The 27,500-nt window shown below is 39.5% G+C and overlaps 1 protein-coding gene across 4 annotated transcripts in view; it reads left to right on the top strand.

Moving 5' to 3' along the window:
• Positions 1 to 4,703: 4,703 nt before the first annotated feature.
• Blimp-1 (PR domain zinc finger protein 1) overlaps positions 4,704 to 27,500 on the top strand; it is a 68,325-nt gene continuing 45,528 nt past the window's right edge. For 2 of the 4 annotated variants that reach the window (XM_067131635.1, XM_067131610.1), the window contains exon 1: positions 4,704 to 5,173. The gene's annotated coding sequence lies outside the window, so the exon portion shown is untranslated. The remainder of the gene's footprint in view (positions 5,174 to 27,500) is intronic. The other 2 variants (XM_067131587.1, XM_067131620.1) reach the window with 1 other exon arrangement.

The following is a 27,500-nucleotide window of genomic DNA, read 5'->3' as shown; positions in this document are numbered from 1 at the left end:
TATAAATATATATGTATGTATATAGTTTATCGCTGTGTGAGTGGAACTGACGTAACAAAGAAAGTAGTAGTAGTAATAGTAGTGGATTATAATGATGTGCATTACGAGGTTGAAGGCTGAGCAAGTCCAAGAATAGAACCGGAGCCAACAATGGAGAAATTACTACACGGCAAAAAGAAAAAAGAAAGTTTCAATGTCAGTTGGAAAAGTTCTGCTCTTAGAAATGGAGGCAGATTTTATTCTCTGAAAGATTGACAGAGGAGATTACTAGCTCTTTTTTCGGGTGAATAGGGTAATTATTACGCGATAGGAAGGTAAATAATTATTTAATTACAATAAAGTATGTGTTAGGTAATATCTGATCCGATGAACAGTCAAACAAAAAGTCATACTGATCTAAAAATCATGTTCCATCAAAAGAGAGGCAACAAGGAAAATAATCCCCTTCTGTGTAATTTATATATGATTTTAAAGTATGCACTTCAGGTAAACCCAATCAGGCGACACCATGTCCTCATCTTATCCTAAAACTCGACCACCCATATCCCTATCCCCAAAGAAAACGAAGAAGAGCATAAAAACAATGAATGACATTCACGCCAACACACCTCTACCCCCGGGTGAACCGCGATGGATTCCCGCTAGCGGAGTTGTTACGCAAAAGTAACGGCACCCGAAAAAAGAAAGCTGGAACGGCCGCCGCGTCCAACATCCGCTTGTAGAGGTTAGTCAATGTTACGGCCATGGGATTCGTTTCCTTCGGGATGCCTTGGGGCCTGCCCTAAGTCCCTTATTCTTTTGGACTCCCTTCTCCTCCCTTTTCATTTTTTTTTTTCCGCGAAATGCCCTAAACGTCTTAACCACGCTGGCTGTTTCTTAGAGCATCTGACGCGCCAGTCGGTGTCGAGGAGAAGGACCATAGACGAAGGGTTTTTATATATATATATATATATATATATATATATATATATATATATATATATATATATATATATATATATATATTAAATGTACATATGTATATACATATATATAAAGTGTATGTATGTATGTATGTATGTATTTATATCATTATATGTATGCACACACAGTCACATTCTAATGAATAAGTTACCCATTAATTCTCCAGCGAGTTCATCAGAGGTCGTAGACCTACGGTAAAAGTGTAACAGGGAGAGGAAAAAGAGAAGGTGACCCCCGGCGAGAGAGAGGGAGAGAGAGGCTCGGCAAGGTCAATGTGAATGAGAAATTCGAACGTCTTTGTTGTTACCTGATCGCTGTGCTTTGGAACAGGAAGCGAAATAAATGAGAGCGAACAGAAAGGAAAGAAGGACGGAGAAATGATATGGTATTTACTTCTGAGGACGAGGCTACGATTATAAATTAATTATGTCCTGTCAGCCGTAATACTGATTTTTTTTTATCATTTCCCTGGTGTAAATGCATTGTTTTAAATCAATATCAAGATCTATGTTTCTTATTCCTTTCGTTAAGTCAGTGAATAATAATAATAATAATAATAATAATAATAATAATAATATAATAATAATAATAATAATAATAATAATATGGCTTACTGTTACAGGTGAATTCAAGATATGTGTTTTGTATTCTTTTTCGTTATCGTCAGTGACAAATAATAATAATAATAATAACAACCTTAGCGTATGGCTTACTGTTTTAGGTGTAAATTTAAGATTAGTGTTTTGTATTCTTTTCCTTATCGTCAGTGACAAGTAATAATAATAGTAATAATAATAATATGTGGCCCACTGTTGGAAATGTAATTTCAGGATGATTGGTTTTCTGCATTTGGAAAACAGCAACAATAATAACATTTATATAAATATTCTAGCAATTTGTAAGACAATATTGCGCAGTATAAGGCAACATTACGATTACGTGAGCATGACGATGACAAAAATACCGGCAGACTTTATGGCAACGCTGCTTTTGTCATAGATTCGTGTCCTTTAAAACAAAAACAAAAAAAGCCAGTTTCGGTGTAAATGGATAAAAAAATAAGTCAAATGGAAATTGTGTTATAAGTCATCTTCGGATTGGTTTCTGTCGGGCGTTAAAATCTCCAAAGCTTTTTTGGGGAAATTTTCCGCATTCACTTTTATTTCTTAATTTAGTAATTCGTCATCTTATTTGAAGCTCAAGTACGCAGTTTGCGTGGACACACATATGCATACACGTACACAGACATTTCATACACACACACACATACGAGTATATATATATTTATATATATTTATATATGTATTATATATAGGCTATATATAATATATATGTATATATATAAAATATATATATACACATATATATTTATATATACAGTATATATGTATGTGTGTGTATGAGGATAGTGTGATTACTCTTCAGCAGTTTACGCTGTTTTGTATAAAATTACGGAACAAAAAACAAAAAATAAGAGGTTGCACACATGTGTACACACATAAACACACATTTCACACACACATATATATACATTTATATATATACTGTATATATATGTATGTATGTATGTATGTATGTATGTATGTATGTATGAGGATAGTGTGATTCTCTGTTTTGTATAAAATCACAGAGTCCAAATGTAGATCTTTTTGGCTCAGTTGCGCAATGTATTTCATAATCATCATCATCATCACCCACTGAGATCTACTGTGCTTTCACCTTCACAAATTTTCACCGTCTTGTAATGTCTGGGTCTTCCGTCTCCTCTGGTGCCCACAGGAGCCCAGCTGAAACTGTCACGTACTATTCTCCCAAAGATAGAGGAACCTCCATTTTTTGTCAATTTTTTTTTAATCACTGCTCAGTATATCCTGTCATATGACTAATTATTATTTAATCTTATTCTGATATTGACAAAAGCTTTAGATATAGTTTCATTATCATTCCAGGATTTACATCCATACAACAAAAATTGCTATAGAATAATGCATAATAATTTTTTCGTATCCAATTTTAGTCTGGCTTTCCAGTCTTCTTAAGCCTACATTTTTTTTTACCATAAATATTTTTAAGACTCGGTCTCATTAATTCTTCCTCCGCCTTTTGCTATTTCATCCCTTTCAACATTGTCTTCATTATTTCTTTTTTTCTAAGATTCACGTACAGGTACAGTTTTATCTCTATCATGATGCATTCTGGTAAGCAAGATTTAAGATAAGGAAATATTGACAATTCATCCATGTTTCCTTTACCATTCCTTCATTTTCCGTCTTTTCTTCCCTTCTTCTTATGCTTATCTTGTCCATTCGGTAACAGGCTGTTTTTCTTGTATTATTTTTGCGAGTAATTGTATTCTTCATAATTTTAACGATCACTAAGATACTAATCAATAAATACATTTCTTATTAGATCTGGAAAAGATCATCCGCTAAATATTCCCCCCCAAAAATAAATAAAATATTATTGTGAATTAATGTGCTTATTTGTGCATTTCATGCACAAAAGAAAACTGACGCGCGCAAATACATTCATACGTACAAACAGATATATATATATATATATATATATATATATATAATATATATATATATATATATATATATATATATATATATATATATATATATATATATATATATATATATATATATATATATATATATATATATATATATATATATATATATATGTGTGTGTGTGTGTGTGTGTGTGTGTTGAGTGAGTGTATTTATGTATGTGTACGCATGCGCGCATGCGTTTACGGGCACTTGCTTGTTTTTGTATGAGCGTGTACATTGTGGGGACCCTACGTTCAAAATTACAGATTTTAATACATTCCACAATAACTTTAGATTAAAAAAAATAGCAAGAGCAAAAAATAAATTCCAAGAACTTTGCTTTTATTCATCCATTTAAGCGTCTCCTTTCACACACGTGCTTAAAACGTCTTCTTTCCTCTTTGTTTTCCTCCTCCCGAGAGGAGGCATTAGTAAACAAGATTTCCTAGAACTCGGGTTTTCACCCGAATAATTTCCTGTGCGAGCCGCCGAGGGAGTAACAACCTCCCCGATATGTGAAGAATTCGATTTGGTCTATTTCAATCGTTGCGTGCGCATTTCAAATCCAGCAACATAGCCGACTATCGCTAAACTCTTCTGTCGTAGGTGTCACGGTCGTTTAACGAATTAACTTCAGGCAGAAAGCGCAGGCGCGTTCTATTAATCCTCGGATTTAACACTAGGAAAAATCCTGCCGTGTAGCCCAGCGTTCAAGATCAAGGTCTTTCGCAGCCGCCTCTCCACCGAGCGAGGAACGTACGACTGATCACTATTCTTTTTTCGTTTTTTCCAGCCCCGTGTATAATTCGTCAGTGAGTGAGACGTCCTGCAGATGAAATGAAAATTCTCGCATCAGTCATTTTTCCCTCATTTCGGGAATAACGACACCTTGATTCATTGCTTATCGCTCTTTCATCCTTATTGTTTTGGTCTCGATGAATGAACGATGCTTTGGGGAGTAAAACAGTCACCCTGAGGGCCTACTACCCCTCCTGACAGGACAACCCCAGCACCCAAGACCAACACCCAGACCCAGGGGCAACCCCCAACAACCCACCTCAAACCGACGTAACACTGGGGGTGGGAAGGATGGGGAAGAGGAGGAGGGAGCGCTCTTGGTTCGTACGACCGTCCCTATGGCTCAGGGGAGCCAAGAGAGACTCCTGTGGAGTTGCGAAGTTCAGTTCGGCCCCGACTACTAGACTGAGCAGACGTGATACGGGACGTTCGGCTCGTACCTCGCACACGCTTTTTGACACATCGCAAGCAAAGCCTTCGACGAAGGCGATGCCATTTCACTCTCCGGTAGTGTCCGCGGCGTGTGCTTGACCGAGTGTGCCTCTGCTACAATGCTCTGATTCAGAGAAAGGGATTTACACTGTGTGCTGATTGATACCTGTTGCTGCTACTGCTGGCTGCTGTTGTGTTGTCAAATGTTTACTGGATTACTCAAGCCTTCCATGTGACACTGGATGGATGAAATGAGGAAGTGATCTGTTTCATGGGTGTGACAATAAGTGAAGCCATAAGTGCCAAAAAGTGTCTCCTACTTGTGCAGTGCTTTACTTCAGGATTCCCTTATTTTTACTTACGCATGGATATTTCATCGCGTGGATTCTATTACTCACTACAAAGTTATCCTGCTGTTATCGGTAAGTGTCTTATACAGTACTACTCCGGTTCTTTTCATTTCACTGATCTTTGATATTATGTACATTCTACCTCCTTATAGATGTATCTGTTCTACGCATAAAGCGACTAATTGTTTCGTCTTTCCGACACTTACAGCCTCAGATATTTAATTTGTTTTCATTTCCGTTTTTAAAATTCAGTTTGAAAAATCTGTCTAATGATCGAAGATCATCTGTTCGGTTTTAGAATGAAAGAACTTGAAAGCTATTTTTTAATTCTTAGTTTTTCGTAAACAATCAGTAATTCAAAATCAATTTGGTATCATTACCCGGTACCATCATGTTTTCTAATGATACACGTTTATATGCTTAATGAAGGTATTTATTGATAATTATACTTACAAATGCATATACAGGCGCATAAGCTCACGCGTGTTATTGTAATGTTCTGTTAATTGAAAAAGCGCCAACATGTATGAATATAAAACCAGTATTCATTATATATCTAATAAGGTACACATACACGCATGCACATATATGTATGTATATATATATATATATATATATATATATATATATATATATATATATATATATATATATATATATATTGTGTATCAGTAATTTTTGCTTGTTGGCAATTGCATTTTTAGAAAATAACAAAGCATTTAATACATGTCATGTAGGTAAAAAAATATGTCTGAACTCATTCAAAGCTGGTCCTTATTTCCGTCATTCTAATTCCACTCCTCATCTTATCTTTCCTCTTTCAGCTCTACCTCCTCCTCCTCCTCCTTTCCTCCTTCATTCCTCCTCCTCCTCCATCTTGCGCGCACTCACTCTACCCCGTTTTGACCTCTGAGTGACCTGCCCAAGCGTCGTTCACACTACGCGCCAACTGTCAGATTCCCCTGTGTAATGGTGCAAGAAAAGGGGAATGTTATTCAAGAAGTTCGAAAATCGTCTTTTTCTTCCTTTTCGAGAAAGAAGTGACCTCGTCTGTGTGGGATATCGAATCGTTTTCCATTGGACGTGATATTTCAAGTGTATCGGCTGGATTTTCCTGTTCCCTCATATTTATTCGTGTATCACCTTTTTCGCTAACTTTCGCACTCTCTTGCAGGCTGATTTCCCTTCGGAACCCTCTTGGGGTTTGTAGTCTGTTGACTCTGTCCGTAAGGGTTTTCAGCCTGAAGATTTAAAGAAAGAAAGAAACAGGTGACAATCTGGATATTGTTGGTCTTTGTGAGATTTGCCGATGTAAAGAATTCACCTGACAAGATACTGTTCTCTCTGTTATTGTGCTGAATCAGAACACGTGGATCCCTGGGTTCCATAGCCTAGCCTAGCCTAGCCACTTGTTCGCCTCCCAAGTTCGCGTTATGTAACTGACCCTGGTGGTCAGGTGTGGCCGCATAAATTCGAGAAAATCTGAAGGACCCCCCCTTTTTTTATTTCATTCGTATGTACAGGCTTTTTGTAAAAAGTCGAATTCGTTTACTTTTCGTATACTTTTCCTCATTTTCTTCCAAGGGACTTCATGACATGACATTTGAATCTGATACACCGGTGTAACCAGTATGGCGGGTATCTGATTGACCCCAAGATGCCATTAGAGCTAAAACCCAACTTGGATATTTCTTTAGAAATAAATTATGAATAAGTGACTATTTGGAGACTTTAGGATGAAAGTGTCAGTGGGCACGTAACCTTGAGATAGGTTAGGTTAAGTATTTTTTTTTATTTTTGATTCGTTTTCCTCCAAAAAGATTAAAAGTAAAGTTGTTTCTGCTGTAATATCATATGTAAGTGAATGTAATGAACATTTATTACTTTTTGGATTTCCAGTACATGAGTCGGATTAAGTGAATGTATTTGTATGCACCTTGTCACTGAAGTAAGCCAGTAAGTACTTACCTTCAGTTTGCCTTCATGAGAAGGAAATGTCTTTCAGTTATAACCTAAGTTAATAAACACGCGATTAACAATGAACACTGAAAAATGAGAGCACAAAACACCACCTTAGGATCCGATATTCGACCCAACCGCATTTAAATTAAAACCGATTCCTCAAGTTTGTTTTGTGTCTCGTTTCATCCTCTCGCTTCGCCACATACATCTATCTTCCTGCCTGACCTCTGCTGAAGGTCACATTAGGGTGTTGCCACGTTCCCCAAGTCGATCGTTCTCCTACCACACATTATAGTTCGGGTTACCCGATATTTCCATTTGCGAACACGAAACGTTCTGGGAAAAGGCCGATACGCAGAGAAACGACGTGCGTAATGCGCTGGGATACATTGTGGATGAAACATTTTGTTACCATCCTTTCTCTCATTTTTTTTCTCCTGTCATTTAAAATATTTGTGCTTTTCGTATCGATTTGTTGCAGTTGATTGATTGCATAGCTTATGTGCATTAGCTTGAATTTATATTCTTTTCTTACGAACTACTCCTCTTAGATTGCGTAATCTAGCGTCGGCTAGACACCGGTCATCGACACGTGAAATTTATTTTTGGTTGTAAATACTCTGGTGTACAAGTAAATAAATAAATATACTTTTTTACCTTACTTTCATTTGATTTCATAAAAATAAAAAATTTAGAAATTAACCGGAAATGAGGAGCAAACTCTTTCCATCAACAAAGAAAATTCAAAGACAGTATGTTTTAAGTTTCAGTTACTTTTGGCATTACTCAAAACAAAGGAGATGTTCCGTTATTGCTTTGTCTAAAAGAACCTGCAACCGATCCCCTCTCATTTTCACAACTGTCCGATTCCGTAGAATTCCTCTTTTGTTTGCGTCTCTGAAGCCACATAAATCCGTCAGTCCGAACTTCCTTCCTCAGTGGAGATTTTTAATCAGTGGAGTCCCTTTCAGTCCCTGTTGAAAATTCTGAAATTTGATCTTGGACCAGATGAAATGACGATACGACCTTTTGTGTGTCTCGTAACTGATTGTGCATTTCCTTAAATAGGCTATGTTCAAGGAAGTACACAGCTAGTTCATTTCGTAGTCTAGATTAACACATTATTATTATTATTATTATTATTATTATTATTATTATTATTATTATTATTGCTGAAAAGAGACGTTGTCAGATTTGTCTTTAACAAGCGTTCCGAGTTGGCATGTTGGACTGCGTAGTTTTATGATACGGCACCGTATACCTTGACTAATATTAAAATCAAGATCGTGTCAATAGCGCCGTGTAAGAATTGAGAGAGATTTTATATCCTGTGATGAAGATGCCCAGAATAAAAGCACGAAGAGAAAAGGAGAGAAATTCGGACCGCAGCTTCAATAAATACTTGTCATCAGCGGTCAAGCGAAAATCTATAATCAGTTTCTCCGGACAATTGCATGCGTTGAAGACCCTTCCATGCATCAGGCTTATCTCCAGTTGACAAAAACGAGCACCGCCTTGAAAGCAGGCATCTTTAAAACTATATTCGTCGGGGCATAAATCTCTGCCGCTTGACTGTTGCATCTTTGCACTATGATTTGTCTTTTGTATTTATGCCGGATTTTTTCCCCGGTCCACCTTCCATTCCTTGCATCTCATTACTTCAAAGAGATTACACCGCCCTCGCTCTCCCCCAGCCTTCTCAGCCCCTCCCTCCAATCCGCCTCCGGTTCCCCTCCCCACTTGTCTTCCATTTCGGTCCGTTTTTGTCCGCAAAGTTCATTGACCTGAGGTCACGGGGAGGATCGGCTTGTGTCAGCATTAGTACGGTTCATTTTGCGGTATACTTTTTTTTCTGGGGGTTGAGATCTGATCAGATTCTCTTTCATTCTTTTTTCCTGTTAGACTATCGTCCTTTTTTCTTTCCTCTCCTTTATATCTTACTCTGATACTTTTATTTCTTCTTTCCACTCTAATATTTTTATATTCATCTTCATTATTTTTGTGCGCGCATTATCCTCTCCCTTATTATTTCGTCTTGTGTTTTATTCTTTAGTTTATTATGACTGTATACTTAAGTACATTTGAAAATATCATCCATTGAAACTAAATTTATCTAATTATAGTTCTTATACCGATATCAAAATATCTGTAAAATAAGAATCATTTATTTTTTAATTAGTTATTTCGCCTGTTCAGCTTGTTTCCCATGTCATTGATGCCATTCTCTATTTCTAAAAATCACTTGACTTTAACATTCAAAGATCAATCCTTATTATTTTCTCACGAAATAGACGCACGAAAACACATGGATCCATCTTTTGCTCTAATTCGTATGTCTATTCATTCCTCCATTTTCATTTCTATGAATTATTCATAGCCCTATACGTAACACATCGTGAAGTCCTCGTGGTTAATCACCTTGAAACCTTAAGGTATCCTGCCCTCTCCTTCCTCCTCCTCCTCCTCCTCCTCCTCCTCACCCTCCTCCTGAGCTAGCTAGCGGAGGCGGCAGCTCCGCCAAAAGTCGTGACTATAAGAACAGCCCATTAAGTGGTTGGTATGGGCATGGGATTTCTTCGTCTCAGCTTCGATCACCTTTCCGAAGGCGGCGAAGAGAGGAAGGAGGAAGGGAAGGGGAGGGGGAGGAGTAGGGAGAAGAACCTTTATAATGAAAGGGAGAGAAAGGAGTGAAGGCGTGAGCCCGATCCCGAAGGGAAGAACGTCAGGTAACATGAGTTCGACCCCACAAAGTTCAACCACCTGTCCCCTCTCCGTCAGGTTAAGCCCCCCCCCCCCGGCTGTATAGAGCCGCCCGTTGGCTCCGCCCACTGATATGTATTTTCCGAAGGATCGCCTCTTTTCTCATAGCATGTGACATTTTCTTTCTTCTTTCTTTTTTTTTTCTGGCCGTTAACGGTGTTTCTCGGGAAGCGCGTGATGAGACAGGGCCGCGTCACGCGAACTGATATCGGAATGTTTTGCATCTTTTGTTGCTTCCAGTTGCGAGAAGTCAATGGTTTGTAACATGAATTTGTGAATAGATGGTTGTTTATTTTTTTTACTTGCTTTGTGGTTTTATTACAGTATTAAACATACTGTAAAGCGTGTAAAGCTTTTTTCTAATATATCGAATGTTTTACTATTTTCTGTTGTAGTGAACTTTTACAGACTTTTTCTTCACCAAGTATATATGTTTGAGGCACTGAATAAAATGGAATTCCTAAACGTGATAACGAAATCCACACCTATGAGAGAAGTTAATAGCAAATATACTTTAAGAATTCTCCATTGCCTAATTTTCCAGTCTAGGGGAGAACTGTCGCAAGCCATCTGATCAATTTTCGCCACGAATGGGAATCACCTGTCATAAGCTCCGCCGTCATCCCATATTCCCGTCAACGGGAAACCGTCGGAAAAAGACACACGGCCTCTTCAAGGCAGAAGGGACATTATTCAAGTCAGGAAAAGCAGGAGCAGAAAGAGAATACCAAAGCTCTACAATAAAATTAATCCGTCGAAAATAAGACACACGGCCTCTTCAAAGCAAAAGGGATATTATTAGGTAGGAAAAGCAGAAGCAGAAAGAGAATCCCAAAGCTTTGCTAAGAATGAATCCGTCAAAAAAAAAAACACACACACACACACACAGCCTCTTTATGGCAAAAGGGTCATTATTCAAGTCAGGAAAAGCAGAAGCAGCAAGAGAATCCCAAAGCTCTTCAATAGAATGAATCCGTCGATAAAAGACACACGGCCTCTTCAGGCAGAAGAGGCATTATTCAAGTCAGGAAAAGCAGAAGCAGAAAGAGAATCCCAAAGCCCTGCAATGGAATGAAGTAGTCTCTGTAATTAATGCCCCATTTTACGGGTCGACCTCCGATGCTCCGTCAGCCTAAAAAGGTGGCTAAATGAGGTGTCATTTGGGGTGTCTGGGGAGGGGTAAGGCAAGGGAAAGGGACGGGGAGGAGGGCTGAAGGAGAGATAAATGGGCCTAAAAAGAGACGGTGGTGGAAAGAAACCGGAGAGACCCCGTTAAGGGAGGGGGTGGGTGGAAGATGGGGTTACTAGAGGGGTGTTACCAATGAGGGAAGACCCCTTAGGCCATGTTTACGGTACACGGCTCGACCTCTAGGCTATGAGGTACCGTTATTTGTGTGTGTGTGCGTGTGTGTGTGTTTGCTTTCACATAAGCCTATCAGTACTTAGCGTCTCTGGGAGAGAAATGTGAACGTATTTTGTGTGAATTATTTTTCACGGGATTCTTTTTTTTTTTTTTTTTAGTTTTTTTTTTTTTTTTTTTTTTTTTTAGTAAATCATAATAATTTCTTAATAAGAGCTCTTGGCATTAATAATAATAATAGCATCCTTTATTTCACCTCAGGGTCATGTCAGAAATAGACGAGAGAGATACAATACAGAAAATAGCTACACTATATAAAAAGTTATATTAATGAATGGTTACACCCAAAAACATTGCTGGTAATAATAATAATAATAATAATAATAATAATTATGAGGATTCTGTTGATCAGGAGTGATAATAGAAGTACGTTTTATTATAATTTTTTATTCCAATAACACCAAAACCCCAATCATTCTCCTGTTTACTTCTCATCATACAACATCGTGGGTAGATATTGATATTCATAATTCTTTGACCCACATCATTATAATAAGCAAGTGATTTAATTAGTTCCTTCGTTCTTGATGGCAAATTAATTCTGGAATCTTGGAAGGTGTTGCTGTCATTCAGTTTTGCTATTCAAGTTAGTCTGATGGGAAATTTTACAATTTTTGATAATGTGCATTCATTTTTAAAGAATGCTTCTTTCAGTCCAAAAGTAATTTGTACATATCGGGGTATTTGTTATATATATATATATATATATATATATATATATATATATATATATATATATATATATATATATATATATATATATATATATATATATATATATATATATATATATATATATATATATATATATATATATATATATATATATATATATATATATATATATATATATATATATATATATATATATAGTTGTGTCTGTGCTTGAAGTTTTATACACCATGTGTACATGTGTATATGCGACTTACTCATTAACATCTATTGTCATACACAAATAAAACTTCGCCCTGAATGACAATAGTCGAAAGATACCCATTCAGATTCGTGGCATCGGGCAGTGTGAGTATGCCCAGTTAACTTATAAGAAGCGAGGTTACATTGTATGTACCTATGTATCCAGAGCACAGACATCCTAATGAAGAAAAAGAAGAAGAAGAAGAAGTAAAGGATCTTCCGGGTGGTACCCAAACGATTCTCTCTCTCTCAGGGCTATGCCCGTTCAGCCTCATTGGTTTTGCCTCATACTTCAATACCCCTATTTTGCTACAGAGAGAAGAAGTCGCAAGGAAAGTCTCTCTCTCTCTCTCTCTCTCTCTCTCTCTCTCTCTCTCTCTCTCTCTCTCTCTCTCTCTCTCTCTCTCTCTCCGAAGTATTTTTATCGCTGTATGTCTGCGGGAACAAGACGAAACCGCTCGGTTACAACAGAAGTCGAAGAGATAGAGAGAGAGAGAGAGAGAGAGAGAGAGAGAGAGAGAGAGAGAGGCGCTTCTCGTCGCTCGGCCAACCTCGTGATCATGAGAGTAGTGACGCATCATTCCCTTGGCCCTCACCTTCACCTTCTCTCTCTCTCTCTCTCTCTCTCTCTCTCTCTCTCTCTCTCTCTCTCTCTCTCTACCCTTATCTCATTCCCCCTCAGCAACACCTGTCAGACACAGTACAAGAAGAGCAAGTGCTGTTGTGATGGCAGGTAACGTGACACGGAAAAAGGGGTAGGGATAAGAAATACATAACATTGTACAGTAGCAGAGGTTAAGGCTTTTATAGCAGAGAGAGAGAGAGAGAGAGAGAGAGAGAGAGAGAGAGAGAGAGAGAGAGAGAGAGGAAGCATATATCTATTCCATGTTCTCTAAAATCGTTTAGCAAAAGGTTCTTTGACTTCTCATCTCAATTTCAACTATTTCCTGAGACCCGTTACAGTGAGCTTGTGAAGGTAAACTGGTTGCTATATGTTTAGCCTATGAAGGTAACTAGTTACTATACTGTACAGTGAGCCTATGAAAGTAACTGGTTACCATACAATAAGCCTATGGAGGTAACTGGTTACTATACTGTACAGTGAGCCTGTGAAAGCTACTGGTTACAATACAGTGAGCCTATGAAGGTAACTGGTTCCTGTAGATGTAGAGAAGAAATGGGTACGTGATGGTGATCGAGATGGAAAAGGTGGGGATTGGGGGTGTTAGGGGAGCACCATTAATCCCGTTACGTAGGTCGGTTCGGCTGGGACCCGCCCCCCTACCCCAGCCCATCCTCCGGTGGAACCCCTAGACCCCAGCAATCCGCCCTTCAGAGATGCCTTGCCGTAAAGCCTGGTAAAGCCGTCACGGGCTTTCTAATATCGACATTTTGAGAAATAGTGACGTCACGTTGTTTTTCAAGCAATGCGCTGAAACCTTCAAGTTCTTGTAACTTATAAGTCTTGCATTTCCTTGTTATTTTGAATAACTTTCATCGAATCATTCAACCCCAATGAAAAGTAATTCATTTGAATGTACGGAGGTGGAATTAATTAAATCTATTTCCCTTTTATTTTATTGTCAAGGCCTTTCATTATTTGGCTATTTGACTTATTTTTACCGAAAACTTCAGTATGGCTGAGTAATTTGACATTGTCATGGCCACATAACTATAGTCTTTTTTTTTCCAAGGCTCGTTTGTAAGGACATTCTCAAAGTCACGAATGCCTGGCGTGTCTGTATGTAAAAAGTAAATTCTCTCGTAATACCATTATGAATCGGGGTTAAATAGGCCTACTACGAAAGGCTTAATCGAAATCTTCCTTTTTTGTCGATAGGCTTAAGAGGCTTATCGATTTTTTTTTCTTTTGCTGTTTTGATTGTAGGTCTACAATCTTCTTTTTTTTATTTCAGCTAACAGTAGTGTCGGCTATTTTCAGTTTTTTTTTAAGCACAGTGTCTTATTCATTCAAGTTTTTTGTTTATCTTCCTTGTGTATCAAAGCGCTAAGGCCTATGTGTAAATTTGGCTTGAATGCTTGTGATGATGTGTGTGTGCACATGTGTGTTTCTAGGCACGTTTCAAGGTGTAAATATATTTGTGTAGACATTAAATATAATTTATAGCTAATCCTGCTTCGTACTTCACTACTGGCAAGGTTTTGCTACTAAGGAAATCGTGTTTTCATTTCGAACCCTTGAACAGAATTCCAGAAATTTGGGGACCTTGAAGGGAGAAAGAATTGTGTAAACTCTTTTGTACAGACGCATACCAGTAAATGCCTCCTCCTCCTTCCCCCTCCCCCCTTTATTATTATTATTATTCTACATTCCTCTCCCTCCTCCTTCCAACCAACATCATCCGTCACCTGCAGTCCGGGAGAATGAGTACCTTTTGCTAGCCCACTCCTCACTGTGTTCCGTTTTCTGTGTCCAGAAAAGTAAGCCGAAAGGTGAATGACCGGCTGAGGGTTTCGGAGGTAGCAAAGGGTTCCAGGGTCTCCTGTATTGTGTTCTTCCACGATGCTCTGGCGGTAGTGTTATTAGAATTATTGTTGTTGTTGTTATTGTTATTATTATTATGTCCTGTATTCGTTAAGGAAAGCTTGCAACGTAGCGTTTTGAACTTATTCCTTCTGGAGGTTCCAGTAATGCTGCTATTGCACGTGAAGAGAATATTTGCTCCAATCAAGTTCATTCACTAAAACGTTTTCGCAGGATATTGTCGTAACTTAATTATCTGCTATGATATTTCAGTAACAAGTAATTATCTGTCGAATTCTGCCGTCTATGATGTAACGTAACTAAATCATCGTTTTGGGGGGAGTTAATGATTCGCATTAAAGTGGATTTTTTCTCAGCGTTCACAGTTTTCCACTTCGGTTCGCCCTGCCCTCCTATAGATCTTCGTTACATGTCCTCGTTGTTATAAACGACGAGATCGTGCCTCGGTTTCCCGCGTTATCGTAAACAGCCGAATATCTGGTGGTCAACGAGGCGGAAGCCGTGGAGATTCCAATGCTTCCGCAAAGGTATCCAAAACCCAGCTGATGTTTTTATTGGTGTCTTTTTTTTTTTACGTGTTTGGTAAAACCGCGTCGTTTCTTGTTTTTCGTTCGCCACTCGTTCTGTAATTTAGCGTTTTATTTTGCGTAATTTCGTGAGTGATAATGAATATTTGTTGTGAAATAGACGTGGTTTTCTTTGATGCATTTCGTGCCAAATCTCCAAAGTGATGTGCGTCATCCTAGCTGTCTTTCGGCGGTAAGGGTTTATCTGTTTAAATTTCAGTCGTAAACCGAACGTACAAAAAAAAAAAAAAAAAAAGAAAGAAAACAGTGACTCTTGAGCCTTCTCCAATCACATAATACCGTAAAGGAATGAGAACTTAAGGCAAAAGTACTAGCATGGCTGTTGCCCGGCGCTCGCCCTCAGCTAGGTCAATGACACACGACGTCAACTGGTCTGCCTTGTCAATTCTAGAATGTTTGAGCTCGCCTATGACGGTATTTAGTTAAAATGCGGAAACCATTGTCTTATGTGAGCGATGGATTTTGTTTCCCTTGAATCTGATAAAAGGTTTGTCCTTTGCTTCGTAAAGTTTCGTCTTTTTTTCCAGTTTTTCTCTGGTTCTGCTCTGGAAAAGGGGATGTGGTTGCTAGACCTATAGGCCTGTGCTTCTTAAAAGAAAAGAATAAACTACATCAGATTTTCCCTTCCTTCAGCATCCTTCAAGGAGTCATAATGGAATATACAAGTGTCCTTGTATGGAAAAGAGTCATAGAATCCTATTCGAAGCAAAAAACAAAATCCTCCCGAATTTAACCGCAGCGGCCGCCTCTCGTAAGCCGTCGATTTACGGTCGTGCTGGCAATGATTTTTTCGGCAAAACCACAATTAGCAAGTGCGTCTTCTAACTTGGAATGTCCGTCTCGCGCGACGAACCGTCTTGAAAACGATATCACACGTGTCGTTAGCGTCATCTCCGAATGTGAAGATTGCTACGTTGGGAGAATTAGCGGTCATCTTTTCCGCCACTTGTCTTGGGAGACTTGGAAAGGCTCCCTCGCTCCGCAGTTATTGACAGTAAGTCGTAATGTTTTGACGGGGGCGTTCTCTTAAATTCATAGCGACGGGCATGACGTAATAAACGTACAATTTACATCAAAGTTTCTTCGTTGTATAATGATAAAGAGTAATAACAGCACTAAAATTCTATAATAAAAAAGCTGTGTATGGGCTGTCTCAAAAGCCAACGGTCACCTCACTCCAATCTCATCGTAAAAAAAAAAAGAAAAAAAAAAACTTTCGGCGGCGGAGAACTATTACAGTTAACCAATTACGTGTCGCTTGACAGTCAGTCGGCTGAGGGCCGAAGGAGAGGCTGAAGAAGAAGAAGAAGAAGAAGAAGAAGACGAAGCCTTGCCATTGACCTTTCGTCGTAACCTTTAACTCGTATTCGATACTCAGTCGAAGAAGAAGAGAGAATAAAAAAAAAATTCTCGTCGGTTTGTAACTGAATATTGTGGTCCTACGACGACGTCGCAGTCGTTTTCTTCCTTCTTGTTCTTCCTCGTGTGGCTGATGGTCATTGTCAAGGACCACCGTCGGGCGCGCATGCGCAACAAAATATACTCTCACGTGCACGTACACACATACACACATCGTTTACTCTGTTGTCATACGGTTCCTTTCTTCAGTGTTTTCTCTTTCCTTCTGCAGAGTTTCGTACAATTAGGCTACCATTTTATTTTTTCATGCCTCTCTCTCTCTCTCTCTCTCTCTCTCTCTCTCTCTCTCTCCAACTGAATTCCCTTTATTTTTCCCGACAAAATGGCATTACAGTACATAAAGTATGTAGCTCGTATATGAGAAGAAATAAATCTCTAAAAAAGATATTTCTTTTACCGGGCTCGGTTTTCATTCTATTCAACAAACAAATTACTATTTTTCAGTGTATGCCCTGTGGTCGGAATTGTATTGACAGATCTACAAGTGTGTTTTTCAGTCAATATAAGCCCGTTTTCTTTGCGCATGCGCGAGCAAGTGCAATCGATACATCGGGATAACAGAGTTGGATTAAGCAGTGGATGGTTTGCGCTGTATCAACAAAACTCTCGATATTAGTAATAATGACAATGGTAATGACGTTATTTTTCCCGTTATGTAAACTTGCCCTTACAGCGAAGGAAATGAGGTGATGTTATTGACATTGCCATGTTGTCAGTGTTGAAATCGTACACTTGCAATTGCAGTACTTTTTGTACAGATATCAGCCCGCCATCGTCGTTCACCTGTGAGAAGAAACTGGTTGAGGTAGATTAGAAAATAACAAAAATGCTCTTAGAGACAAGCATTCCCCCCTCAATCTCCATCTCCATCTTGCCCAAATAATTCAGTTTGAGGTCGCTGAACTGGAAGCATTACAGAAACCCTGTTGAGTTTTCCATTTATTTTTATTTGCATCGTTTCCAGATAGAAATTGGAATGCTCGTTGAAATATTCTAAACCTTCCGAAAATTCAGAAACATTGCCTGTGGAACTAGAAAACCAAAATAAAGCCACTTGAAACCAAAATAAAGCTACATGGAAACCAGAATAAAGCCACTGGAAGACCAAAGTAAAGCAAAATAAAGCTACAGGAAAACCAAAATAAACCAATGGAAAACCAGAATAAACCTACTGAAAAACTAAGATAAAGCCATTAGAAAATCAAAATAAAGCTACAGGAAAACCAAAGTAAAACCAATAGAAAACCAGAATAAAGCTACTGGAAAACCTAGATAAAGCCACTGGAAAACCAAAATAAAGCTACTGGACAGCCAAAATAAAGCCAATAGAAAACCAAAATCAAATCACTGAAAAGCCAAAATAAAGCTACTGGAAAACCAAAGTAGATCCACTGGAAAACCAAAATAAAGCCACTGGAAAACCAAAAACGAAGCGACTGGAAATCCAAAATAAAGCTACTGGAAAACCAAAATCAAGCCTCTGGAAAACCGAAAAAAAAGACACCGTAAAAGCAAATAAAAGGGGATTGCAAGAAGTTATTTTTGGTGTGGGGAACCAACTCGACAAATTTTCGTCAGCCACGTGATTACAGCCGAACCGAAATAAGGTACTGTAGGAAGACCTGACGGCGTCTATACCATAATCAACCCCCTAGCCCCACCCCCACCCATCCATCTGTGACCCCCCCACCCCACCCCTCATCGTCGTCATCCCAGAGGGGCTCCCTCAGAAGTGGATCATCGAGAGAGTTCGTTGACCCTTCTATGTACTACCTCCTCCTCCTCCTCCTCCTCCTCCCCTCCTCCTCCTCCTCCTCCCTCCTCCTCCTTCAGCCACGACGGCAGCTCCTTACTGGGGCCGTGGAAGCGAGAAGGGAGAGTGTTTTTGGTATGCAGCAATATAACTGTACATCGACAATTATCCGGAAAAATGTCATCATCGTCAGCACATAGCAGGCCAGGCCGCATCTGCTGACGGAGTAGGAATCACGTCTTGGCTTTTTAGTACAGGTGTTCCTTCTGTTATATTCTTCACTTGCTCGTTTTTATGTTATAAACAGAGGTTTATTTAATTCAGTATTTCCTTTTTTTTTACCTGTTCAAGCACAGCGGGAGATCTCTGCTTACGTACAAACGCGTATGACAAAAATGTACATTTTATATTCCCAGTATCCTTTTTTTTTAATAGATATATACTCAGAACTGCTTTCTTTCACTGGTCGCTTATTTTCATATTAGTTTCCAATCCTCTTCTTTCCTCGAGCGTACTTGTTTACGTGTCAGCTTCTTTTACCATTACCAAATGCAAAGACTTGCATTATTAAAAGTCAAGGAAATGAAAAGGTAAATTTATTCCTACCTTATGTTTTTTAGCGGCGGATACGTCAACATTTTTTTCAGGTGGTTTCCTCTTGTGCACGTGTGTGTGTGTTGGGTGGGACTTAGACCAGGGCTTTGCAACAAGAAAGACAGTTACATAAAAGTACGAAACGAAAAAGAGACAAAGCTAAGAAGTATATTTTTAAAGGCAAATACAATACCTCTGTAGTTACGGGGGAGAACGAACGTATGAAACGGGGATGAAGAAGAGAGAGGGTGATCAGACTTAGGGAAGTGCTATTGGGGTTGAGGACTGGGCCCAACGACTGGCTGGGTATTGAGTATTGGGGACATGCCACAGACGAGAGGAGACTCTTGGATGATGTAGGAAGTGAGGTTAGATGCTTATAGAGGAGACATGGCCGGCAGATTTAGGTATGGGGAAGGGGATTCGATGAATACAAATGAAGAAAATGAAATGACCAATAACAGAGAGAAGGATGAGAAAGTTGGTAATTTTTTTGTAACAGCAAGGAGAATGGGGAGTTATAAATGAGCAAGAACGAGAACTGAGCTGAAGAAAAATAGAAGGGAGGAAAGAAAAAGAGGAAGACAGAGGAGAAATGGAAGACAATGAAGGCAAATGCGGTTGTTTGACACACTTCCTAAGTTTTATTCAACAGAAACTGACGTGGTAAAAGGGCCTCAGGGGGTATAGACCCCCCATTCTCACCCCCACGCCAACCCCCAACCTAAACAGACTGACAGAAAGTGGTAGCGGTACCTGGTGGCCATAATGTTTTTATAGCAGTTAAGTTTATGGTGTTAATGATAGCGTTCGGTTAATGGCAACAGCAAGGGCTCTTTATTACGATGGGAAAACTTGTTCTTCGATTTTGCATTTATTCGTGAACTTTAGATATAAAAATATTGTGCACAGGGCTTCGGGAAGGGCACCTCAACGCTCTTTTTTACCTTAGACCTGAAGTAACAGGAAATAAGTAAAAAATGCTCAGAAGTTTCTTCGGCGCAATCGAGCTTTCTGTACAGCCACTACAGCGAATAATCAAGGCCACCGAAAATAGATCTATCTTTCGGTGGTCTCGATATAATGCTGCATTAGCTGCGGCCCATGAAACTTTCAACCACGGCCCGGGGGTGGCCTGCCCTATAGCGTTGCCAGACTCACAATCATGGCTAACTTTAACCTTAAATAAAATAAAAACTACTGAGGCTAGAGGGCTACAATATGGTACGTTTGATGATTGGAGGGTGGATTATCAACATACCAATTTGCAGCCTTCTAGCTTCAGTAGTTTTTAAGATGTGAGGGTGGACGGAAAAAAGTGCGGACGGACTGTCAAAGTCGGCACAATGGTATTCTTTTGCAGAAAACTAAAACGAGGAAAACCTGCCAACTGAATGACATTTGCTTTAACACGAGAACCTCGTTCATAATTAAGAAGTTGGAGGATATTCTGTTGTTTTTGAAGTCCCTCTTCTTGGGGAAATGGCATTTAGGTAGCATGTGGTCTGGTCAATACTTGGATGGGTGACAAGCACGAAACACCAGTTGTGCGGAGCTAGCAACCTCACCCCGATATATTTAAGGATAAAACTAAAGGACAATATTTTGCTGAAACACCAGCAATGCTTTGTACTCTCGCCTTTCAAAGTTTAGGGTAACGATGCATACAATATATTCACTTCTTTAGCGCTGTAAAGTGGTCAAGTATTTCTTTAGTTCATTCTAAATTATTTTGCAGCTTTTAATGCATCGCCTCTAGACGTATTTTCCAGAACCGTTTCTCCCTCGAAAAATACTAGCATCCACTTCTCAAGAAATCGCTCTTTCATTTATTTTCGTATTTTCTACAACAACAAAAAATCTAACGGGCTCTGGCACTTTTTTGCAGTCATGCTTGGGCTTCTATGTAACGGAGACGCCTTTTCCAGACTCTTGGAATTCGCTTCCAGTAAGAAAATTGGCAGGACCGTACCGTACTCGTCATTATACAGTCATATCATCTGCGCTCTTCGCCGGCTGTTTCTTGCTGTGACATCTATAACCGATTTCTTTCGGCGTGTGACCGTTGTATAGAGGTGCTAGGGAATAGATAGAGTATTGTATAGATGTTGGGAGATAGATAGATGGATAGAGAGGTAAAGTGTCGTATAGGTGTTGGGAGATAGATTGATAGAAATATAAAGTGTTTTATAGGTGTTAAGAGATAGATTGATAGACAGGTGAAGTATTGTATAATTCTTGGGAGATGGATAGATAGGTAAAGTGTTGTACAGGTATTGGGAGATAGACAGATCATAGATAGTGTTGTATAGATGTTGGGAGGCAGATAATTTGGCAGAGAGATAAAGTGTCGTATAGGTGTTGGAAGATAGATGGATAGATAGATAAAGTGTTGTACAGGTATTGAGACATAGATAGATGGATAGATAGTGTTGTATAGATGTTGGGAGACAGATAATTGGATAGAGAGATAAAGTGTCCTATAGGTTGGAAGATAGATGGATAGATAAATAAAGTACTGTATAGGTGCTGGGAGACGGATAATGACAATTTCAGAAAAATGAGAATATCGTGTACAGAGCTTCGGACAATTAAACGAATACTTTCCAGTGCCAGAAAAGTATCTGGGCTGGTGTTACAGGTGCATTGTTTTATCTTATTGTCCCTAAGTACCTGTTCACTCACCATAACGCAGCACCTGTAACAGGTGGATCGCAAGTAGGACAAACGCCGGAAAGGGAAGATGCTGAGAATGTCTTTTTTGGGAGAGGTGCCTCTCTCTCTCTCTCTCTCTCTCTCTCTCTCTCTCTCTCTCTCTCTCTCTCTCTCTCTCTCTCTCTCTCTCTCTCTCTCTCGTTTGTATCCATGTAAAATTTATTGTTTCCTCTCGTCTGTGTATATGTAAGGTCTCTCTCTCTCTCTCTCTCTCTCTCTCTCTCTCTCTCTCTCTCTCTCTCTCTCTCTCTCTGACATAAAAGGAGATTTTCTATCAACGTCATGGCCGGTTACAGCTAACAAATGAGGTTTTGTTTTCAGCATTTCTTCTTTAAAAATACACTTATTAGAAGCATCTCCTTTTAAGGATTTGTGGGAATGTACTTTTAAAAAGAAAGTTCAATGTATTCTAATTTTTTTCTTTTAGCATTTATACCTTTCTTTCTCCGGGAAAACCCACCAGTCATGACGTAAAGAAAGAAGAATTCTTGTGTTGGTTTCCTTTGCAAAGATTTTCTGAGTGCAATTATTAGACTACCAAGAAAAATGTAACGCTTCTTATTATTCCCCTGATCCTAACCTTCTTCAGCCGTCTAATGATACGTCACGGTAACATTCAGCCATTCAGAAAAGGCATGGCAGCAAATACCCTCTTCTCATTGGTACTTTCTCCACCACGTCATCGCCAAATGAGTGACGTCACCGACAACTCTTGCCATTCACCGTACTGGAAATGTACTTCCAGAAAGGTCATTGATCCAAGAGTGACATCCAGGTAAAAATAGAACTGATTTCCTCAACCTTTTGTTTCTGGAAAGAAAAAATGGTTGAGAAGGATCTTTGCCGCAGTGGAAGGAATCGTAGGAAATGCCCAGGAGTCCTTTGAATGAGGAGTGTAAAGAGAAGGCTCGGATAGGCTTTTTAAAAAGCGGCGATAGGCGTGTGTGTGTGTGTGTGTGTGTGTGTGTGTGTGGAGATGTGACGAGACCCAGTAACCCAGAAGGGGAAGTTTCGACTGGCGGAGGACGATGCTCTCTCGACACTAGCCCCCCCCCCTTCCCCCTTCCCCCTCCAAATCCTTCACTTCCCATCCTCCTCATTCTCCTCCCCCCCTTCCATCCTTCCTTTCCCCCACCAACCTCCACTTCCCCAGTATTTCCCTCTCATCCTCTTCCTTCTCCTTCAAGTTCTAGTAAGAAGAACTTGTGCTTCTTTAATTCTCGCACTTCTTCACTTCTTCCCCACTTCAAGTTTTCATACAAATAGTTATTTTTTTATTCCCATACCCAAAGTTTTATTAAAAAGTTTTCCTTAATGTGTTCTTACTATTTAAATTTCAAAACTTTTGTTTTTACTCTGACACTTTACTTTAAAAATGAGGCTTATGCAAACGCTTTTGTTTGCATCACCCAAAATTGAAGTTTTGGCTTGAAAAATTAAAAGTAATCTTTTTATTTTCGTTAATTCAACACCCGTCATTTTTCTTAGAACCACAAGTTTTGATGCTAAATCGGTCAGTCAATTCGACTTTTGTTTAACCTTGACGACGTTTCACTTTCCGATCATCCGCAGCAGGTGTTTCTACTCTTGAACATGTGTGGGTGCATCTGTTCATCTCCGATATGTGCTAACTGTAGATGCGCACCGAATAATTCATTCACCTTTATGTTTCCAAATCATTAAGAGGTGCTAGCATTTATACACGCTACACCTACGTTCTTGTGGTGCACTTGTCTGTGTAGGTGTATGCATGTACACTTGGGTCTGTGTACTCTCATATGTGCTCAGCTGTTGTTATCTTGTATAAAGATGCTACATTTCGTGTTCATGTGTGTGTGTGTGTATATGTGTCAGTGTCTCATTGTTTCCAAATGGATTTTTTTTTATATTTCCTTTGTACAGTATATAAATTATCTGAGCGAGTAAGTTGCATTACCGTGTTTGTAATTATGTGTAAGGGAAATTATTATTTGGGAAATTAGCTACAACGTTTTATTGCTGACATGTAGAATTCTCTCTCTCTCTCTCTCTCTCTCTCTCTCTCTCTCTCTCTCTCTCTCTCTCTCTCTCTCTCTCTCTCTCTCTCTCTCTCTCTCGTTCCAAGATAATGATAATATGACTTCAGCGAAGACAGCAGTCTTTCATATTCACCGTTTAACTGGCGAAGCAAATAGAAGTCTTTTTGGCCATGTCTTCATGCATATGTACAGTGTAAATATGTTAATAATTAATACGGTCTATGTGCGCATGCTTTACGCAGATGAGATCCCCAATCGAAGAACCCTGAAGAACTGAACTGACTTCTCAATAAACGTCTGTTCTGAATTATTTCAAGCGAGGAAGAAACTCCAATGCAAGTTACGAAACCAGAAATAATGCAGCAGAGAGAGAGAGAGAGAGAGAGAGAGAGAGACCCTTAATCATAAATGTCTGGAGTCTATAATCCAATTAGTTACATTTAAAATGAGAGAGAGAGAGAGATCCTTAATCTTAAATGTCTGGAGTCCATAATCTAATTAGTTACATTTAAAATGAGAGAGAGAGAGAGAGAGAGAGAGAGAGAGAGAGAGAGAGAGAGAGAGAGAGAGAGAGAGATCCTTAATCTTAAATGTCTGGAGTCCATAATCTAATTAGTTATATTTGAAATGAGAGAGAGAGAGAGAGAGAGAGACCCTTAATCATAAATGTCTCGAGTCCATAATCTAATTAGAGTCACATTTAAAATGAGAGAGAGAGAGAGAGAGAGAGAGAGAGAGAGAGAGAGAGAGAGAGAGAGAGATATTCTCTGCAGCAGGAGTGATAGCAAACTCCTCCACATTAATATTGCCCCAGGAAACCCTTCGTCTTCCATAATCACCCAGTTTGCCTTCCTTTTTATATAGTTTGTCTCTTCTGCCACACCCTTCCTAGCACCCGAAGGTTGAATTTGTCAGTATTCCTTATAGCACCGAGCTGTTTCCCGAAACCAACTCTCTCTCTCTCTCTCTCTCTCTCTCTCTCTCTCTCTCTCTCTCTCTCTCTCTCTTCCCTGTTGCTGGGATCCTAAAGAACTTTTACTTCTTTTTGTGATAAATCATATTAGGGAAGGGCTCGTCTTCAGCATATCTGTGACAGGTCTTTGTCGTCCGATTTCTTAAGGTGTTGCAGTTCCTTGGTATCTGTTCTTTCGGGATACGTGGCTTCTGGTTGACATTATTAGTTGTATTCGAATTTACATGCATACAAAATGTCTAATGCCTAACGTGAAGTTAGTTTTTCCTTGAGGAGGCACGCTGTTGCCTTATAGAAAGACAAAGCGAATGCAGAGAAAGGACGTCCTCTGTAGTTTCTAAACAAATCTGTGAGTGGGTATATTTGTGCGTGTGTGTGAATGTGTAGAATGTAGTCCAAGGGGTAAATCTTATTCTCGTTACCTCGCACATTTTTTTCTATCTTTTGTTTTTTTTTTAACTGGACCTTCATGTGTCCTTGCGACGAACTTGTAAGGTGTGTGTGTGTGTGTGTGTGTGTGTGTGTGTTTCCTTGTCCTTGGACACGTCTCGTCAGTCTCATCTGCTTAGCCTTGTGTCCGTGGACTGAGATCTATCACAGAGAGACCTGCCCTGTCCGTGTGTCCTTAAACCAGAGCGCGAATTTTCATTGTCTTTGCTGCGAGTGACCTCCTTGTTACTTCTTCCTGCTCCTATTTTGAATATGGGAGCAACCATGCATATTTTCTCTCTCTCTCTCTCTCTCTCTCTCTCTCTCTCTCTCTCTCTCTCTCTCTCTCTCTCTCTCTCATTTTGAATACAATTATAATTAGATTATGACTCGAGACATTTTTGAATGAGGATATCAGCTGTCTCCCGAATTTTTCTCGAACTTCTGGTTTTTCTTGCATTTTTTTCAGGATTTTTTTTTTTTTTTTTTGCCAACATTCAAGACAAAGTTCAAGTTTAATCTGTAAAAAAAGGCAAATTATATTTGTACATGACGCTTTGCCCCTTTTTCATTGAGAATGAAGAACAACACAATAAAGTGAAATTGTATTTTGTAAGATACTCAGTATATATCTGAATCGGCATGACGATTCAAATGTATACTGAATCGTCAAGTACAAAATATTTTTGTACATGACGATTTAGATACTTAGTATATCTCTGAATCGTCATGTAAAAATTATATTTGTACATGACGATTCAGATACTTAGTATACATCTGAATCGCCATGAGGACGATTCAGATATATACTGAATCGTCATGTACAAATTATATTTGTACATGACGATTCAGACACTTAGTATATATTTGAATCGCCATGAGGACGATTCAGATAGCCTACTCAGTATATATCTAAATAAATCATCATGTACAAAATATATCTGTACATGACGATTCAGATATACACAGGGAATCTTACAATTGCAGTTTCACGTCATTGTGTTGTTCTCGATTCTCGATGAAAAAGAGGCGAAGCGGACGATTTTCTCGAGAGATGCATCCACAGGGTCGTTTTTTCCCCCCTCGTTTTTGGACCATCTCCAGACGCTTGCTAGGACCAGTTCAGCCTCATCTAAAATTCCACCAACCTTCGCGCGCAACATCCCCCATCCTCCTCGGATCATCCTGCTTAATAAAAGTCCCCCTGCCCACTGGGGGCGGGGGCCATATCCTTGCCTTCTAACTCAGCCATCCTCATTAACAATCACTCTTCCTCTACCATTCCGTCTTGAATGACGGAACTGTGTTTGAAGGGGATCTCGTATGCCCAAGAGCCCGTGCTGGGACAAGGCCAAGTTGAACCAACAACAGTTTTTTTTTCTCTCTCTTTTTGCGACTATTCCACCACACCCATCTCTTCGCGAAATGCCCTCTCGCCCTCCCCCCTCCCCTCCCACCCATGTCCAACTCCGTGACGCCAGACGTCCCAATACCCTCCGGTCCACGCCCCATCCTTCTTGTGCCAAAATCCCACCTTACCAGTTGACCCCCACGACTGGAATCCTCCTTATTCCACCAGCACCGACGCCACGCCCTTTCTGCACATCACAGTACCAACAAGGGCGTGTCCCCAAGGCGTCCCTCGTCGTCCGTCGTCATCCTCTCAGGTCCTCTCAAGGTCTGACTTACCACGCCTACCCTCAAGGACGACCCGTCTCCTGACGCCCTCTTCTGTCCTCCTCCTCCCCCCCTCTCTTAATCCTCGTCGTCGTCGTCGTCTTCTTATTCTTCTTCTTCTTCTTCTTCTTCTTCATTTCTATTACTTTTTTCCTCTCTCTCTCTCTCTCTCTCTCTCTCTCTCTCTCTCTCTCTCTCTCTCTCTCTCTCTCTGTCTTCTTCTTCTTCTTCCGTCTATTCTGAAGCTCCTCGTGCCTTTGGAAGCTCGTGTTGGTGGGATCTCTCTCCTGCCTGAACCTATTGTATAAAAAGTAGAGCTGTAGTTCATATGTGATGATGCAAAAATAGGTAAGGGTACAATGATAAAAATTTTATCCTTAGTAAACAAAATTATTTGCAACACGAGTTATTATTTCCATTTTGATTGTTTGATAAAAAGTAAGGAGACATGATTGCAATAACTTGTACAAGACTGAATTGGAAATAATTAGAAAAAAATTTAACAAGTCACCTTTTGGGAAAATATGTTTTTGATCGCTTTCTAATGATTAAAATAAATTGCGTAGGGATATGATTTCTTGTGCAAACCAGTTATTTTGGATCAAACTTGAATTTGCAGGGACTCAGGCTCTCTGTTACACACGCACACGCGCGCATTGTATATAATTATA

The sequence above is a fragment of the Macrobrachium rosenbergii genome, chromosome 3 (genome assembly GCF_040412425.1).
Source record: "Macrobrachium rosenbergii isolate ZJJX-2024 chromosome 3, ASM4041242v1, whole genome shotgun sequence".
Classification (NCBI taxonomy): Eukaryota; Metazoa; Arthropoda; class Malacostraca; order Decapoda; family Palaemonidae; genus Macrobrachium; species Macrobrachium rosenbergii.
The sequence above is the reverse complement of the archived record's forward strand: the minus strand, read 5'-3'. Positions and strand labels throughout refer to the sequence as shown.